The sequence below is a fragment of the Podarcis erhardii genome, assembly GCF_964252035.2.
Source record: "Podarcis erhardii genome assembly, chromosome: 5".
Taxonomy (NCBI): domain Eukaryota; kingdom Metazoa; phylum Chordata; class Lepidosauria; order Squamata; family Lacertidae; genus Podarcis; species Podarcis erhardii.
The window spans coordinates 53425419-53444395 of NC_138509.1; the positions used below are offsets into that span (position 1 = coordinate 53425419).

At 38.7% G+C, this 18977-nt stretch overlaps 1 protein-coding gene across 8 annotated transcripts in view; it reads right to left on the reverse strand.

Moving 5' to 3' along the window:
* Positions 1 to 18977, reverse strand: part of ADD3 (adducin 3) — a 98238-nt gene that overhangs the window by 48069 nt on the left and 31192 nt on the right. For 5 of the 8 annotated variants that reach the window (XM_081863417.1, XM_081863419.1, XM_081863416.1 and 2 more), the window contains one exon: positions 12837 to 12873. The gene's annotated coding sequence lies outside the window, so the exon portion shown is untranslated. Of the gene's footprint in view, positions 1 to 6268; positions 6294 to 12836; positions 12874 to 18977 lie in introns of all 8 variants that reach the window. The other 3 variants (XM_081863420.1, XM_081863422.1, XM_081863421.1) reach the window with 1 other exon arrangement.

Below are 18977 nucleotides of genomic sequence, written 5' to 3' on the forward strand. Positions count from 1 at the left end.
CTGCTGATAGCCATGCGATTGCAGAGCTTGGCAGGGATGGACAACAGGCAACCCAGAGTGCAGAATCAGACAATCAGTCCATAGTTGTAGGCACTCTTGCTACATTCCAGGTACTAGATGACTTCAACAGTGATATAAAGCCACATGATTTAGACACAGGCAGGAAGCTACAGGTACCTTGCCATAAACAAATACCAATGAAATAGGAAACCAGCAGGCTGAGTCTTGGGTGAGTAGCACTGAGGCCACTCTTCTAGTGTGTGGAGTCTGCTACAAAGTGGCCTCTTTAATTTCCACCACTGTAACCAAGGTATTTCTTCCAATAAACTAAGAAATATGTGGGTGGAGACAAAGTACTGTTAACACTGCAGTTTGCCTCTGGACATTAACAGTAAACCAGTAGGTTAACTGTCACACCTTTCAAATGTTAGAAATTGTTCTTGAATGCAGTTGATGATTTGTGATATGACGAAAGAGCAAAATTTGACATGATTTTGACAAAACAGCAATTCTGATCATTATAAAAACATGTACTTTTCTGTTTAAATCAACCTTTTGGGATTTATCTCAATGTTACCAATGGTTAAAAGCAATAAAAACAACAGTCAGCTTTGTAGGTGATTATTTTCCTTAATTGCAGGGGAATAAGCTTCACACACTAGAGGTTCTTAATTTTCAAAGTGTTGCAAACATAGACGGAGTCTTAATTTTTTCCAAAATAATTGCCTATCTCATATTGAGCTTTCAAAATTAGTATGTTTGCAGGAGGTATTTAAATCCAAATCTATAATATTTGTAACTTTAGACTACTACTGCTGGAAATGTCCATGCTGCTTTCAGGTCTAAAAACTTGCCTTTCACAGCTGCAAAGGAAATGACAAGAGAAGAAAAACACAGGCAGCAGAGATCAGCAATTAATTCCATCCACAATTGGCCAGATGTTTGCTCAAGGAGGAATCAGTCTGTTTCCTTTAGGGGCTGTTGCCACTGAAAACTGATCTTGTGCTTTCAGAGACACAAACTGTTTGTAACATGTTAGGAATGCATACTGGATCACATAGAGATGAAGAAATAAAATCCAGATCAGGCTGTCTGCAGCGTGTGTTACATATCTCGACTAAGAGGATCAAGTTATTCTATCCCCTCCCTTCCCCCACTCTCTTGATAACAATGGACAACTGCCAGCTCAGTCAGATTAAGTACCCAGAGTGGACGCAGTTGTGCTTTACTGGCAAAAGAAAGGTGAAACATTCTTAGGGCTCTATCTTTTGTGGCATGTTAAAGTCATCCAAGGCATTATGTATTTTAGGAGGTGCTTGCCAAACAAACAGAATCAATGGCACACACTATTACTTGTGCTAGCTGGTTTCATGAAACTACTTTGAACAGCGCAACATACCTGGTCAGGAAAAACACAAGGTAAATTTTAGTTCTCAGTGGTATGCTGAACATATAACTAACTACAGGAGCTTTCCACATTCTGTATCCCTACACTGTGACATAAAAGCAGAAGCTTATCCAGAAAAACAGGTAAAGCAAAGTGTGTGCATTTTACCAAATAGTGCACCACCCCCTAGTAGCTGCAGGCAGCCATTCAGCCCACAATTTCTCACATGCATTGCATCTTACAAGAACATGCATTTAACATGCCCCCGCTCAGATTGCTATCCCACGTAGCTCATGTACTAACCTTCAGTTAATGATTACTGGTAAAATAAACCCATGCATACAGTTGTTCAAAGGCAGTGTACTGTCCAGTTCATATGCTCCTGAACTTCAATTATTCATAGTCAATCAATCATGCCCTAAATATACTCAGATTAAACAACACCATATCTGATTTTGGTTATACAAACTCTGAAGATGAGGTGCTGCCTTCTGCACTCTCTCTTAGGTGAAAAAATGCTTCTGGTATCTTGCCAGCTCAAATTAGCACAAACAAATACTACAGCACATGCCAGACCTATGCCAAAATGAATCACAGAGCAATGCAATACACATGCTTTGTATATTTAAATAGTACAGGTGTCTGTCGATGCCAATGTTACGTAGTACTTAAGTGAGGAAGAAATATGGGATCAACTCACAATCAAGAGGTGTTTGTGGTTAGTGTTCTAAGGAAGGTATTTGGTTAGCACTCAAGGAGTTTTAAACTGTTTTTAAAAGCTTTCAGTGAATTGTTTTAGTATTGATATGTTTAATCCTTTTGAGAAAGGTGCAATATATAAGAAATAATAGTGGCCACTTCACACGATCAGGTGCACCTGATTTAAAACCCCAGATATTTGAAGGAAAGTCCTGTGTTGATGAATATGCAGAGATACATATATGTTTTACCTTAGTAACAGAACAGCTAGCTGTTTAATACATATGTCCCTTGTCAGTACGAACACAAACCTTTAAATAGCTGTGCAAACTGATCGTTCTGATTAATGGTATCTCTTCTCTAGAATAGATAATGGATTTCAGTATTCTTCTTGCGGCTGCTAATTGCCTTTCTGAAGTGTACATCAAAGCAGGAAGCTGCATTCATCACCCTACTTTAGGTGTTAAAAGTTTCTAATATTTCAGAAGAAACATTAGTCATGTTTGCACATAACAATAAGCTGGACTTTGGGGCTCTATTGTAGTTTATTTTGAATGAGCAACATCCCTGTACCCAATTGCCTGCACTTCACTCCTCCCCTGGTGTGAGTGGCTTCCCATTACCACTAAACTAATAAGACACAATCACTAGCCAGCCTTAATCAATGGTTTGTTGGCATGCTGATTTTTGGCTTGTTGGGAAGCAACAAACCATGACCCCTGGGTTTGGATGAAATGGAACGCCAAGGCTTCCTGCTTAGTGCTGGGGGGAGAGCAAAGCAGGAGCAATTAGGCAGCATGGCTTATCACTGCATGTGCGCACAGCTTGTAACTTCTAAGTACTTTCTGTAGGATTGAGATTCCTCCCCTCCTGCACCTCCGAATCCCTGCTATTAATATTTATTTGCTCGGAATCTCTTCAGCCTGAAAGGCCTCAAGGGTAACTAACAATCGAAAAGATACAAAATAGAAACACAATAAATTAACTATTAAAACAGTGTAATTGCATACTTATATACCAAGCCAAAACCAGTATCAAACTCAGTTTAAAAAACCAAGCTGAAACACTAGGATCAAAAGGCCTGTGAAAAGAAAAAGATATCCACCTGTTGCCAAAAAAGACTTTAGATCGGTGCCAGATGAACCTCCGTGGGAAATGTATTGCAAAGACAGGGTGGCACAATTGAAAAGGCTCTGGTCACTACCCATCTTAATTCTAAAGGTCTCAGATGAAGACCTCAACTTCTGGGCATTTTCATGTGGGAACAGGTGGTCTTTAAAACAGAAACAACTGCAAATGCTTTCTGACTTTTAAGGAAGATATGAGAGATGCACATTTTATAGCTGATCCATTTCTTAACACTAACTACTGCTGACTCAGCAGCAGAAGGCTTACTCAGATCAATTTCCTAGACTGTTATCTTGTTTTCCTTAAGAAATTCCTATCTGCAGCCTGCTAATTCACACTGGACTCTGGGAACCTAAATATACACAAGTTTTCTCTGTACATGCAAGCAGTAGTGAACTTCCTTAGGTATGGATTCACGTTGACAAAACAATGAAGGTCTGGCAGTTATCCATTAACATACTCCCCAAGAGGATAGGGAGAGAGATGGGGTCTTGACATTATTAGCAAATTAAGGCAGTGAAATTAATTCAGTGGTGTGAGTTGAGTCTCTCCACACTGGAGAGCCATGCTATTAGTTTGATATGGGCCATTGGAGCTATTGGTGTGGAGTCTCTTGTTGAATTATAGCAGGGTATGCAGCTGCTTCCTACTCAGGATATCTTCCACTTTACTTAGTGCACATTATATAATTTGTGTTTGATGTATCTGAGCTAATGGAACAGACAAGTTGTTTCATATTTTGTCTACATAGTTTTGTTTTTGTATGTATATGCAAAATGGTTTAAATCCATAATCTTATAATATGAAGCTCAAAGCCACTTTGCTCATTCCCATTACTGCTGTAAAGAGAGAGAGACCCTGTGCTGAAATCACAGTTGATGTTGGTTCTAATATCCCTGCAGACTAAATCACTAAGTGACAGCTCCCAGCATCATTACACAGTAAAAATGTTGAACAACATGGGGTATAACACTGAGCTCTGTAGGACTCCATAGCATAAATGTCATAGGTTCAAGTAATAGTCTGCAATAATAGTCCACTGACCAAGAATCCTAACACACAAATTTTCTATGGGCTTACTAAGAGTTTACTAAACTTGACAAGACACACTTTACACAAACTTTAGAGAGGAGAGAGGTGGGAAGGATGAGCTATAGGAAAAGAAATAAGATATGTTGAAATGGTTAAGAGTGTCAGGATAAAACAGTAGCTCTGGAGTCATTATGAGTTATTCTAGAATGGGAGGCCATGAGTAAGGGTTTGGGATCATATTGAAGACAAACATGAGCATAGTGAGCTATTCAAAAGTAAAGGTAAAGGTAAAGGGACCACTGACCATTAGGTCCAGTCGTGGCTGACTCTGGGGCTGCGGCGCTCATCTCGCTTTATTGGCTGAGGGAGCTGGCGTATAGCTTCCGGGTCATGTGGCCAGCAAGACTAAGCCGCTTCTGGCGAACCAGAGCAGCTCACAGAAATGCCATTTACCTTCCCGCCAGAGCGGTACCTATTTATCTACTTGTACCTTGACATGCTTTCAAACTGCTAGGTTGGCAGGAGCAGGAACCGAGCAACGGGAGCTCACCCCGCCGCAGGGATTCGAACTGCCAATCTTCTGATCGGCAAGTCCTAGGCTCTGTGGTTTAACCCACAGCACCACCAGCGTCAAAAGTAGTACAGGGCTATTATTCCTAAACAGTTACCCACTCATTACACTAACCTGGAATCACTGAGATCTTTAGTTAAGCCTAAGTTTATTGCCATAAAAACACTCAAAATACATACTGTCATTCTTTTACAACATGAAACTAGTTCATCTAACATTTTGACCCTTTTTTCAGTGACCACAAGGGTATTACAAGAAATGTGCACATACCTACACATCAGCTGCAAATGCAGATGGAATGTTTGCTCTCCTTTTAAAAATGGTAACAGGTAAGGGTACACAATTTTGGAAAAAAGGAAATAATAAATAGGTGGACAGGTCTTGCCTGAGCAGCTAGTCAAAATGTGTTTATAAAGGCAAATAAACTGACCAATACTGGATCAGAAGCACTGTGCCCCAAAATGGTTGTTTATTTATTTGATTCAATTTATGAATCACTTTCAATAAAATATCTCAGAGATTTCACAATAAAAATGTCAACAATTAAAACAATTACATGTGCAAAAGCAATAAAAATAATGCCATATATAAAACACTTAGTGGTGCACCCAAGGTTTCACTATCCATTCAGCTTAATTTATTTCCAAACTCTGATATAGACAGCATGAAACCAGAACAGAAAGGAAATGGGATGAAAAAAATTGCAACTTTTCAGAGGAAAAACCTCAGCAACTGTGAGGCATCCAGCAGTGACTAAATCTAAAGAATAAAGCTTACAAAAATGACATCAGTTTCAGCTGGCATGCCAATATACTTCACTAGCACAAATAATAAAGTTCTTAATAAGATATCATTTTTTTAAAGCCACATGCATATTTCAAATCCTCATGTTATTAAAACTGCACAATGAGGTTGATAAAATTGCTTGAGAATATATTTATACAGTCTCTTTTTGGAATATGTTTGCAATAGATATGTTTGCAATAAAAGTATATCAAAATGTTGCGAAGGACAAAAATGATATCCATTGACGATTTACAACTCTGCTGGTTAAAAAGTGAAGGCTTGTGGGATAAAAGTTTGTTTCCCAACAGTTACTTTTCATTTCAACGTTCCAACAAGTTTATAAAAACAAGAGAGAACCTATTGTTTTAAGTTTGTCTGAGTTGGTTCCTTCTAAGATAGCAAAGCAGGAGGCAAGTGCTGCGACATTAGGGTGAATATTTTCTTACAACCCTTTATTCTGGTTTATTTCAAACCTAATTTGAGAATTCTTGTATGACAGCAAAATATAACTCCCCACCCCACCCTGGTCACTTGCAAAACTAAAGAAAGTTTTCATGAAAAGGTTCAGAAAAAAACATGTCTCAGAAACTAAACATGCAATTCTCTTAAACCTGAACCACCCTACAACTGAACGTGCAAGGGAAAGAACAGATTGTGATGCTTACCTTAAATGAGGCCCCTAGAACTGAACTGGAAAACACTATCCATGTTGGGGGAGAGAGGAGAAAAACAGCAACATTTCAACTCCCACCAGAACTCACTCCTGCATAATTTATTTTAAAAGCCATAGCCAAGTTTTTCTTACCCATAAGTGCAATCAGAACTTTACATTAACCTTCTCCTTTTTGTGTTGTATGAAACCACTTTATCTCATAGCCCAGGAATCTCACAGGGAAAGCGATATGGAAATTTATCTGCTGCCAGAAAACGGCCTTCATGCTTGCGTATGGTACTGGAAAGAGGAGGGACCATTGGGCAGATAAGGAAGAGCATTTTAACACTCTGCAGACGCTGTAAGTAAAATAACAGCTACTTGATATATTTTAAAACACAAGATTTGTTTTCAAAAGGTATTCCTTAAGATACTTTCTAGGCAAATTCATTAATCTGCCCAGAAAGTATCTTTAGGAAACTCCCTATTTAGATACTTGTGAGGTAATAAGATTGTACAAAGTTGTGTGGAGTTAAGAGTCAGTTAAGAGTTAAGAGTCAATTTGGTATATTTGTCATCAAACAAATGTAGATTAACCTAATTAAATTTTGCAAGCTGGCTCATAGTAAGCCTCATGGACAAGGATGTTGACAATTTGAATCTGTGTCAAAAAGTTCATATTCTGGTGCAGGAAAACCAAAATGTGACACTAAAGTTATGCAAACACAGTTGAGGGCAGTAGCTATGTATTTCTTTATTTTAGTCCCACCTTGCATTATGTAGTCCTATATGTCTTCCTTTAAAACATAGGTTTAAGCTATGTTAGTCAAAAATGGAATACAAAAGATTTTTGGAATAATGAACGTAACACAACAGAGATGGTATATAGGTTGAGACAAAAACAAACCTATCTTTATAGAAGAGTCCTAATAGTGTTACTCTGCCAACGTTCTTGTTCAGCTGACTTGAGTTAGCTTTTCTATGCTAACTGAAAATGGAAAATCCTCATTTTACTGGTATTAGGATTTATATGGATTTTTAGCCTGCCCCATTATAAAAGCTCAGGACAGATTTGAAAACAAATACCTTCTCCAACAAAATGGATTAAAAACAGACAACAGAACTGAAGTTTGATACGCTAAGGGATTCTGCTGTGAATATTTCTCGCTCTATTTTCTGTTATAAGTGCCTACCTATTATTTTGAAGAATGGAAACAAGTTTTTTTAAAAGTGCAGAAGCAAGCACACAGCAGGTGGACCCAAGTTAACACCAGCGCTTTGTACACTCCCAAAGTCTGGCAGTTGTTGTTCTCTTTGACATCTGGTGGAAGGGCATTCCACAGGGATGGCGCCACTACTGAGAAGGCCCTCTGCCTGGTTCCCTGTAACTTGGCTTCTCGCAGTGAGGGAACCGCCAGAAGGCCCTCGGTGCTAGACCTCAGTGTCCGGGTAGAACGATGGGGGTGGAGATGCTCCTTCAGGTATACTGGACCGAGGCAGTTTAGGGCTTTAAAGGTCAGCACCAACACTTTGAATTGTGCTCAGAAATGTACTGGGAGCCAATGTAGGTTTTTCAAGACCGGTGTTATATGGTCTCGGCGGCCACTCCCAGTCACCAGTCTGTTACTGCTTAAGAGGAGGTAGAGGGGCTGCACTGCACTAACATTCCCCCTCTACCTCCTGGTTTGCAGCAGCAGCAAGAACAACAACGGTATGTGAGCACTGATAAAGCACTGCTGGCTTTCATCATTTCCAAAACTTTAATTTAATTTGTTCAGATGGAGTGTTAAGGTCATTACTGTACAGGATGCAAGTAAACACTATTTTAATCTACAAATGTCATGAATTCACACTCCTTCTTAAGTTAATTTTTAACTGGGAACTACCACGTTGCTTGAAGATAATATTCACATATTGTTTGCACTAGCATCTGGGCAGCATTCCAATATGTCATCATTTTAGTAAAAACTATAGTTTGATATATTAGCACAATCAGCAATGAAGAGTGGCTGGGAAAGAGAGAGAAGAGACACAAAGCCATTTCATTGCATGTTACAGCGCACAGTTGTGAACACTCAGGCAAAAGAGGGACTATCTTACTAAAGAGTTTCCTGTGATCAACAGGAAAAAGAAGTTACAGGAAAAAAGAAGCTACAGTGAAAACAGTACTTCTTTCCTTTCCAGAGTAGATAACACCATTAGCACATCCTGTTTTTACTGTGGTATCTGAAGTAAAGTAAAGCAAATCATAGGAATCATACATAACTATAGCAAATATACAGCAAGCACACCTTGGGACAGTATGATACTTAAGAGTGTTGGACTAGTACTGGGGAGATTTGGGTTCTGATCCCTATTCTGCCATGATGTTCCCTGGGTGATCTTGGACCTGTCATTATATAATAGGATTGTTATGAGAACAAACAGACAGAGCACAGAGAACGATGTGTGTTGTTTTGAGACTGCTGGTGGCAGGGTAGGATATCAAAGCAAACCAACAATATAGGAGAAAAAAAATACCATTGCTATTCACAAGTAATAATTCAAGATCCCACACATCACAGAATCAGTTCTAAAAATCTCTAATGTATATCTGTCAAGAGAGGGCCATAAGATTTCTGACTGGGATTTGATGAAAGATTTAGAAGACTCAAAAGAAGGCAACCCAGACACACAATTAGGCAAAAAACCATCCAATGGAAAACAGAACTTATCTGAAGATTCTTTCACTTCACTTGAAGGTACTTAAGTTCTACCTCTTAATCATAAACTGAGTTCCACATACAACAGATTCTGATTCCCAGACCTCTTTAAGATAGCACATCACAATTTTGAGCACATTAACACATTTCCAACTTTTTGTCTACATGTTCAGCAATGTCCTTTGCAGTTCTGATAAAATTTGCCTAAGATCAGAATGAAGAACAAAATGTTAGATTGCGACTTCTATTAGCCCTAGCCAAGATAGTCAATGGTCAGGGATAATGACAGCTGGTCCAACAATATCTGGAGAGCCAGAATCCTCATCCTTTGCTTAAGAGGACCAGTAGTTCCTGCTTTAAGATAGCATTAATACTTCAACCTGATTCCATTCTGTTCCTTCCTGGATGTTCCAAAAAGTACCATTAACATCCCTGTGTATCTGAATTGCTGGTTTATTTAGGCCTAGTTCCTGCTCCTCCTCTTCCTCACACTCCTCTTGCCCATGCTAATCCCCTTCCACTTTTCTCATTTCCTTTTTGTTTTAACAATGCATTAGTGGCAGCAGCACTGGTGGTCTCTCTCTTTCCCCTCTCTACCTTGCTCAGAGGAAATGCCAAGTGGATTGTCCCTCAGAGCCCAGTCTTCTGAATACGTTGGCCAGGAACCCCTGTGCTGCCACCACTTTGCTGCAGGCGCTGGACATTCTGTGTAAATCTAGTTAGTTACAAGTTTAAAAACAGAGCTAGGCAAGAGAGAGGAGAAGGTGGAAGAGCTCACTGGAGCCTCACTGGGTGAGTGGCCCGCAAGCAAGCCAGCAAGCAGAGAGCCCGGAGGACACCAATTCACTGTCCACGCTTCCAGAGACAATTGTCTCAGCTTGGCTCGTGGAAGTGCTGGCCCTGTGTTTATTTATTCATTCTAAGTGTTTATATTCCCACGCTAGCAAAAATTCACAGGGCAGCTTGCAAATCAAAATGCCAGACAATTTAAAAGACATACATCAAACAGAACCAATATTAACATGAATTAGGAGCATATAATCATTTGGCAGAGATTTAAAAACTAGATTGGACCTTAACAGATTTAAAAGCGTGAGAGAAATAAAATGATTTCTGTCTTGTGCCAAAATGATACGAAGTTCAAGCTACTCTGGGGACATGGTTTTAAAGATGCAGGGGGCACCACTGAAAAGGTCCTCTGTGATAATCTTTTGCTACATCTCACCTGTGGTGGCATCAGAGAAGGATTTAAGATGGTGGTCTTATTGGATAGGCATAAATGGAGACAAGTAATATCTAAACTACGGACAGCACACAGACCAGGGGCTCCAAATCATTTTCCTAGTTGCCACTTCACATATTACACATTTCTAAAACAGACCTCAGGTTCAAGCACATAATGGCATGCAGTTTTCCATGTGCACAAACTATGCAGAGCCTGTGTTCATACTGTAAAAGACACATACACAAATGCACCAGTGACACATAAGGATGTTCACACAGGATATATGCTGTTTCCTACACAGACAATTGTGTTGAAAATGTGTTGTGCTCAGCTACAGAATTTTATTTTTGTTCAGAAGCTAAGTGTTCCAACTTCTGATCTAAAGTGAAATCTTACTAGATATTTGGGTTTTACTGCCCTTAATATTTGCTGTGATTTTTTTGGCTAACAAGCTCAACCAAGGTTGTGGAAACCAAATGACAAGCCCTGACTCAACATTCGAGGAACATTAATTCAAACAAATCTCCCTGGATACTTGTCATGTATATGAAGACTTCTGTAGTCATGCAGGTGGGGGGATAATTCTCAGATTGCCTCCTTCCACACTGGCTTGCTAGGTTCAGATAAATTGACGGGCGGAAGAAAATAACCATTTGCTGTTTGGAGACAGTTGTGTGTTACTTATCAGTTTCAGTTCCAGGGTGACAATTCCCATCAAATTCCTCTTCCTTTGGGATATGGGAAATTCGCCTTTGAAATCTTTTTAGGGAATGAGCCATGACAGCTGGAGAGAAAGTGTTATGGACAACTGACAAACTGCTGCATAGCTGGGACAAGTCATATGCACGAACAGATTTTACCCAGGTGAACTGGAGAGTTCTGCAAATAGTAAATTTGACTGAATTCAGTCTACACTCAGCCTCTGACAGATTACCCCGAGGGAAAGTAATCCTAAAGAGAAAGTAGGTTGCTCACCCTTTGACTAGGGCAAAGCCAAGGTCATGCAGAACCAAATGAGATAATTTATGTAAGAAAGAGAATAATAATTCCCACCCACCCCCAACAATCAGGTAGGGTATACCTGATTTGCTTTTCTGGCAAATCATCAGCTAAAATTTGACAACAAAAAACAACCTATGCAGTTGACTGAAATTCATACACCACTACCCCAGCCATTGGTTCAGCTGCTTATGCATTATGAACTGTTTTATTAACTGCCCAGAAGTTTTAAAATTTGTAGACACACAACGTCTAGTGACAGATGGTTAGTAGAAAGGGGTGCAGAGAAGAGAAGAGAAGAGGCAGCAATATCAACAGTTAGTTATCTGTTCTGCTGAGTTACTGTGCTTGGGTAAATAGACAGAGATAAATAAGGTATAGCAAAAATAAAAAATAGCAGCAATGTCAATTATGTTAACAATATCCATATGGGATGGGAAAAGCACTGGAGCCAGATGGACTTACTGCAATTTATTATAAAAAGTTTCAGGATGCACTTATAGAACCACTTAAGGACACCATTAACAGAATTCTGGTGATGGGAGTACCAGCTTCAAGGAAAGACGCATTCATTACTCTGATCCCAAAACAATACAGTGATTTAACATAGACTAAAAATTACAGACCTATTTCATTATTGAACTCTGACTATAAACTATTTGCTACAATCCTGGCTATTAGACTGAAAACGACATGTGACTAAGTCAGTCCGCAGATTCCAGGCCAGGTTTTTACCAGGCTGACAAATGAAAGACAATGTAAGAAATGTAATCAATTTAATAAAGTACCTAGAAGTAAGAAACAGGCTGTGTTAAATCTTTCTAGATGCAGAGAAAGCTTTTGACAATAGTTCATGATCATTTATGATTAAGGTTTTAGAGAAAATGGAAACAGGTAAGTCTTTCCTAGCAGGAGTTAAAGCAATCTATACTGATCAATCTGCAAATATATTAGTAAACAACATTCTTTCAGACCAATGCTAAGTAGAAAAAGGAATGAGACAAGGCTGTCCCCATCTCCACTGTTTATTATGAGTTTGAAATATTGCTTCAGAATATAAAGTGAAATAGGGAAATTAAAGGTATTGAGGTGGGATGTAGAATCTATAAATTAAGGGCATTTGCTGAAGATGTGTTGTTGACATTAGAACAACCTCTGGAGAGTGTTCCCAAAGCATTAGAAAAATTAAAAGCTTTGGAGAAGAGCAATAGTGTGAGAGCAAGAGGAACATATATTTAAAGAAGAGTGGAAAACGTTTATTGTATATATGGAAAATAACTGTACGCTGGCAGCATTAAGATAAATTAAACACTGTAAATAATATTTGATTGATGTAAAAGTGGAAAACTGATTTGAATGGTTATAGTAAAATATGCAGGAATGTATGATATGAAGAATGAACCGTGGAAGGAGAAGAATGGAAGTCATTGGATCTTTTAAAGTTTCCAAATGTTTTTTTGAAATGTAAAATTGAAAACTTAATAAATTATGGAACCCCCCCCCCAATATCCATATAGAGTTGGTGTTAAATTCACCAATAATTTTCAGAAGTACTAACAATCTTTGTTAATGGTATAATCTTATTCTTAATCATCCATTAAAAAAATAAACACTCATTTTCTTGCTATTAATTTCCACAAAATCACATTTGTTACCTGGATGTTATTTTCACAGTTCTCTCTCCCTTCTGACCTGCAAACAAAAATAAAGCAAAGCATGTCAGCTCCAGACAGAACTTGCACAGATTGTAAATTTCTGTATAACTTTACATGAGCAAATACAGCCACTCAAACACACTGTATTTGTTGACTTATTTTTTTTTAAAAAAAACAACCAACCAGGTATTCAGAAAAGTGAACTCAACTTCTCTGGTTCCTCAAAACTGGCTGCAGCAGGGATGGACAACTGAAATCAAAAGGACTTCAGCACATTTAACAATATAATGGATTCTAGCCAATGTTTATATGAAGCTTGTTTTTTACGAATCCTTGATTACAAATCAAAATTGCTCTTAGAAAGTAAGGTTAGCTAGTGCCTAACTGGACATTCAAAAAGCACCGTAAAATCAGTTTGCCATCAAGTTCTAATTGCCAATACTTCTCAAATCAAATTAGCAGGACACCAAGACAGTAATCTCCTCTCCTCCTGAAGTTTTTCATAAACTGCAAAGAACCCTGAGGAGGAAACAGTCGACTCTCTCACCATTCTGACTTTGCAGAAGGCAGAAGCAGCACAACAGGTTTGTACGGTTTCTGCAAATGGCCGGTCCAAAGAGAAGCAAAGTCCAACCCCTCCCATCCATTTTATAGCACATGCAGAGAACAGTACTTTTGCAGGCTTCGTCCTGGTGGCCGCCATTTACCACCACAAAACATCCTGGCCATAGCATTCATTCTGACACATTCTGTGGAAAATTATGCCCACCCCCACTCGCAGTCCTCCCCGCTCCCGTCACAGAACGATACAGCGTAGAGGGAAATAGCAATTACCATGAAGCAACCCGAAATAAAATCTCTGCTGCCACCTGTACTGATTTAAGCTTTAAAAATTAAAAATGACATTGGCTGGGATCCAACTAATGAGTCCTGTCAGTGGATGCCCACACAAGGACTTGCGCAAAAGGACTTTCCCCTGCATGCCCCTGAAATTGGTGGTGGTGGTGGGGTTCAGGAGATTCCCCAGAACAGTACACAAGAGGAGGGTGGATCAAGCTGCCAGCGGTCTGACTGAAATGCTTGCTCTGATGGAACACTTGACATAGTGTGATGATGGATTTATTTCACTACAAAACAGAATGAATGCACCAATTTTTGAAGACTTATGTGCCTTACAAATATCCAGAAATACCCAAATTTGCCGCCAGAGAATGGTACGGGGAATCTGGGCACTATCTTTGATTCATTTTTTCTTAACACCATTATCAGGAAAAGAACAGCAAAAATTGTGTAGACTCCCTATGGAAGGGAGAAGTCTTTCCATCTCCTAAGCCCATTATGGAATGAGAATACAAACCATAATCTGCTGTCTCAATCTTACTGCTGTTTTGCAATATCAGACTGTCAGAAAGTTATTCCTGATATTTAGTCAGAACCCCCTTCCTTGTAATGTGAAGCCCCTGGTTTGGGTCCTAGCCACGGAGCAGGAGAAAGCAACCTTGCTCCATAAGCGACCACCATTTAGAATTTGAAGATTGCTTTCATATCTTCTCTCAGTCTCCTCTTTACCAAGCTAAACATACTCAATTCCCTTAACAGTTCCCCATAAGACTTGGTTTCCAGACCCTTTATCATCTTGATCACCCTCCTCTGCACACCACAAGCTTTCAATATGCTTCTTAAATTGTGGTGCCCCGAACTGGACACAGTGTTCTCACTGCCTCTAACATACAAAAGTAACCATGTATCAAAGGAGTTACAGTGCAGTACGTTCAAAGTTGCACAGCATGCTTTTTTCTGAAGCAAAAAAAAAATATTCTCTCACAGTTATTAGCTTATAATGTTTGATGAAATTAAGGGAAGCATCTCTGGTACAATTCATGACCTTGGGTTATAAAAATAAAGATAAAACTAGAATATGTTAACAAAGCTTGAGGTTGCATACTAATGGCTTAGAAACTAGATTTCTGTGTTTTCTATTTCACTTCCAACTCCCACCCCCAAGGCATCAAAGGATTTAGAAAAGAGATCCTTAGGGAAATAATTGGGAATTTTTATAGCATGATATTTCCTTATACCACAGGCCACAGGAATGCAAACAGCTTTACCAAGCAGTGATTTCCTCATTGGAAACAACTGACAATAACGCAACAATTCTTCCATCCCCAAATATTGCCAAAGCCTTAAGCACATAGAATGCAAGAAGTATAAAATAATTTTACAAAAATTCTCAACAGCCAGATGAGTCTCAAGCATCTTGATGGAAATGAAAAGTTAACACAGGAGAGACTTGCATGATAATTCTTATGACACATTTTCACTTTAAAAACAAAGTTTATCGTGTTGTAATTTATCATTTAAATGGGCCACAGCTACATTTCCTTGCTTCGGTCCAAACAATTCTGTCTTAGCTCACATACAGGATACTAGTGAGGAGCGTCCAGTGCTTACTTTTTAGTAAAAAAGTAATAATTGTGGGGGTTTTTAATGGATAGTTTTGTGAGTTTGGACCCAACACACCAAAAATTGCATGGTCACACCAATGTCATGTTTCAGTTTGCCATGTTTATTCAAAATGGCATATGGTGTCCAAACAGTGACCCCCATCCCAACCTCAGGAACCATTGTGCCTAAAAATGGCACCCAGTGTCCAAATGACAACAAAGACTGTTACCCTACTCGGAAACCATTGTGCCAAGTTTCACAACAATATAATAATAATAATAATAATAATAATAATAATAATAACAACAACAACAACAACAACAACAATAATTTATTTATACCCCGCCCATCTGGCTGAGTTTCCCCAGCCACTCTGGGCTGCTCCCAATCTCTTGATAGGCGTTCAAATATTTAGAAAGCAAACAGGAAGACAATCCACTTTCCAAAATATATAATTGAAGAGAATATGCAATCAACTCAACTGAAGTCAACAGAATATTCCTGTTTAGTAGAGCAAGTGGCTTGCTCTAGGACTTGCTCTAGCTTTTGAGTGCTTGCTCTATAGCCATGCAAGCAAAAACACTAGCAAAGACAGATCAAGCCTGGCACTGACTAGATATTAATGCTTGTTAACACCACATTTTCCTTGCTCTGCCATTGGCCCTCCCCTCCCCTCGTATCTCTTGTTTTTTAGACTGTTAGTCTATGCAGAGTCTTAGACACTTTGAGATGTGTACAGGACATGGTTAGTGTAAATGTTCTAGAAATCAAGTAACCATGCAATTACTCCTTTATGGTATCAGGTCAGGTAAAAAGAAGAAGATTGTTGGACAGCTGCAGTATGTGTCCTGAACTACTTAAGACCCTTTCTATTGATTAACTGATCTATGATACAGCTTTAAAAGGCATTGCTGCTTTTGTTCCAGGTCACCAAGGTGCTGGAATGAATATGTTACTATATAGTTTGGGACATTCCTATCTTCAAATCTCCAGTAATTACTAGTTTAATACTATTCTGTATTATATCTGTAATGCCTAATAAAGGTCTGGCAAAAGAAAGACTATTTCAAAGTAATATATTCCATCCAGTCATCATTCACCCACTTTGCCTTCTCATAAGGGGGTCTAAATATTCAAACAAGCAAACACCTTACATTTCAGCTGGATAAAATATTCCAATGGCAAAAAGCCCCAACATGAAACTTAAGCACACTATTGATGTATATTTAGGAACTAAGCCAAATGCATAATTTTAATTTGGAATCAGAATATGAGGATATAACATTTAAAAAGACTCCACCAAATCATTACCACATTCCAGTTAATTTGAATTGTTTCAAACATTTAAAAACCTGTCCAAGTTTTAATTTTTGAAAACCATTTCACATATAGAAAGTTTTTAAAGAGGCAAGAGCAGGAAGAACTTTCTGACAGTAAGAGCTGTTCAACAGTGGAATGGTTCCCTTGGAAGGTGGTGGGCTCTCATTCCTTGAGGGTTTTAAAGCAGAGGTTGGATGGCCACCTGTCCTGGATGTTTCAGTTGAGAATCCTGCACCACAGGGGGTTGAACTAGGTGACCCTTGGGGTCCCTTCCAACTCTACAATTCTACGAGGTGGTGTTTTTTATAACTGCATCTGTTTTCTGGGAGAGGGTAGAGGAAGAAGTGGGAAACTTAAAATCACCTCCAGTCAGAATAAAGGTATAATAAAACATGAAAACATAGTGTGTGGGGTGGGAATCAACAATCAGGTTTAACGTATTTCTACTTTATCACACCTACAAAGAAAGCAAAAAAAGGCGCAACATCTACATTTTTTATATTTATATTTAATAGTAGTAAAATAAATGCTTTGTGTTTTCTTTTCCACAGTCCTTCAGCTCATGTCAGTATTAAATATTTATTCTACTATGTGCCATGATCAACAAAATATTGTATAGCCTTTATTCTACCTAAACTGTGTAGGGCAATCCTATGCATGTCTACTGAGAACAAAGTTCACTGATACTTACTTTCAGGATAAGTAAGCTCAACAGCATAAATCTGACTGACTTAACACACCCAGTTACATTTTTCTTGCTATTGTGAACAGAAAAGAAAGCATAATCCTACAGCTTGCACCTGCTGAGCCTCTCACCATCCAGCAATCTGGCACCAGAAGGTGACAGCAGTAGTCCTGTGACTTCCACACCTATAGCCAATTTACATCTTCTGGCTGCAGCAGCCACTGCTACAACTTTTCTAACTGTTGTTTGCTTTTATTGAGGGAGAGGAGATGTGTCTGGGAGGAGAGGAGCTGGAGGGGGGGTGGGATTACAGTACGGTGGGAGTATGGTGGGGCAGGCAGGGTAAAGAGCACAAGGCACAGACAGTGAGTGACTGCCATGTGCCAGTCCCTCCTCCTCCTGGGAAACTGTGGTTATCCCATCAGCCAGGACCTCAGATCTGCGGCTGCTGTAAATTCTCCTCAACCTCTCAGCAGCTTTCAATACCATCAACCATGGTATCCATCTGGCAAGGCTTGCGTATCTTTAGGCGTTGGGTAAAAACATTACTCTTCACCCTCACCTTTGGCTAATTAAATAATCTATGTCCTTTTAAACTGAGGAATGCATATTGTTTTGTTTGTTATTATTATTATGGTATGTATTTTTGTGTTTTTATATTGTAAACTCCCCTGTGATCTTCGGATGAAGGGCAATATAGAAATTTTATCAATAATAATAACAACAGTTCACCATCAGGCAAAGTTTCCATTCCTTTCTTAGAAGTTTGCCTAATTAAGGGCTAAAATTTTGGCAGCTGGACAGACAAATGTATGAGATTATGGGAGGATTTTATAACAGATTTTAAGATTAGTTTAAGATAATTCTTTAGCTGCTTACTCTAAACTTTTGGAATCAACTATACATTATTATAACAAACTGCAGAGTTATTTCATTTCAGACCTAATACTCAGAGTTAACTCTACTTGCCTTAACAGCTGTCAAGTTCTTTCCAAGTGTTTAGTCAAAAAGGGAAGCTGATTCAAAGTGCTTCTAACTGTAAAAAAAATCCTTTGGTTTCAAAAGGCACACTTGTTCTTTGTCAAACATATCTACCAGGAACCAAAAGACCTATTACTTTTTCTTTGAGAGACAGATCTCTGTGTTTTATCTTCTTAATTTCAAAAGTGGCTTGCTTGGTGCAGAACATGAGGTGAAAGTCTTACTGGTAATTACATTTGTATAAATAATAATTTCATTTGTATAAATGGCTTATATGACAAGGTACTTTATCTTCATTTGCTACCACCTTTTAAAAGGGAGTATAATTGCTCTCATTTTACAGATGGAAAATCCCAAGTTTTGCCACCCAATGACTGGGAAGGGGATAGAGAAATACATTCATACCAAATTTTCAAGGCCAACTATTCATTTACCAACGCATATTCATTTTTCAAATTAGATTCCTTAAAATAATTAACAACCTACAGGTTATTATAGTATTGCTACAGCTACAAAAGCAAATAGTCTGCTCATTAGTCATGACGATAAATGTATCAAATCATCACAAGTAGTGTTTGGTAATCAGCAGCCCACCTACATAGTGTTAAAAGGTGGGTGCTATACATTGTATTATGCTGTTCTACTAATTGCTTTGATATAGTTTCCATTTTTTTTTGCAGTAGTGCTATATTGTCCAATCTCTTTTTCTC